This window comes from Myotis brandtii, unplaced genomic scaffold (assembly GCF_000412655.1).
Source record: "Myotis brandtii unplaced genomic scaffold, ASM41265v1 scaffold463, whole genome shotgun sequence".
NCBI classification, from domain to species: Eukaryota; Metazoa; Chordata; class Mammalia; order Chiroptera; family Vespertilionidae; genus Myotis; species Myotis brandtii.
Genome location: NW_005367694.1, coordinates 731,057 through 732,192, shown reverse-complemented (window position 1 = coordinate 732,192; position 1,136 = coordinate 731,057). Strand labels below are relative to the sequence as shown.

The 1,136-nt window shown below is 56.4% G+C and overlaps 1 long non-coding RNA gene across 1 annotated transcript in view; it reads right to left on the bottom strand.

Annotated features, from left to right (window-relative positions):
• LOC106727666 overlaps positions 1–1,096 on the bottom strand; it is a 2,415-nt gene extending 1,319 nt beyond the window's left edge. Inside the window, exon 1 of the long non-coding RNA XR_001363900.1 lies at positions 407–1,096. This is a non-coding gene — a long non-coding RNA (uncharacterized LOC106727666). The remainder of the gene's footprint in view (positions 1–406) is intronic.
• Positions 1,097–1,136: the final 40 nt, after the last annotated feature.

Sequence of the window (1,136 nt, the reverse complement as noted above, 5' to 3'; positions counted from 1 at the left end):
GCAGGCCGACGTTCTATCCACTGAGCCAAACCGGTTAGGGCAAAAATATATATATTTTTTGTTGTTAATATATTTTTATTGATTTCAGAGAGGAAGGGAGAGGGAGAGTGAGAAACATCAATAATGAGAGAGATCTTTGGCTGCCTTCTGCACGCCCCACACTGGAGATCAAGTCCGAAACCCGGGCATGTGCCCTGATGGGAATCGAACTGTGACCTCCTGGTTCATAAGTCAACGTTCAAGCACTGACCCATGCTGGTGGGGCCCATCCTGCTTCTCTTACCCTCAGAACCCCCCTCCCCTGGCCTGGCCTGGGCCGCCTCTGGAATATGGTTATTCAGGGGTGCATGTGTCTGGGGGGATGTGTGCGGGTCTGGGGGTGCTGGTCCAGGGGGTAGTCACCCACTCCTTCACGCTCTGAGGCTCAGATTTCATCTGCCCACCGCCCTCTTTCCCGGTCCAGCTCTGCAGGCACCTGTTTAGCAGAATGAGCAGAGCAGAAGAGAATGAAACAGAAGTGGTTATAGCTGCACCCGCCATTAGTTAGCAGTGGTCCTTGCCTCACTCTATGGCATCTATGATTATTACACGGGTTGCCTATTAGAGCTGAAGTGTTTAGATGGGCGGGGGTGGGGGGAGGTGTGCCTTTCAGAGGAGGAATATGGATACTGGATTGCAGGGGTTGCCACCACCACTTGGACCTCGGAGCTTGCAAACCAGGGTGGTGTTGAATTAGGAAATAGCGGTTTGGGGGATTTAAAAGGTGAATGGAGGGGAGGGGCCCCCGGATCAATCTACTAGGTTCAGAATCTCGTGCCTTTCCCCTGTAGCTCCCTCCCCCTGCTCGGGGCAGCAGCTCCGTGCTTTGCATAAAGGTCAGCAAAGGGGTCACCCTCCTGATGATTCCCTTCCACGCGGCAGGAGGAGGAAGCCGGGCTCCCTCATCCGCCACGAAGCCGCTGCACAATCCTGACTGACAGCTGCACTTCCCTCCCGGGAGCGGCAGAGCTTCGGGGGTTGCCATGGTCCATGGGAGTGAAATGCTGGCCGCCCTCTGCTGCACCGGCCCGGCGCGGGCTGCGGCTGTCACCCCTCGGGGTTCCCTCCAAGGCTTTGAAAAGCGCTCCCTGCGGGGC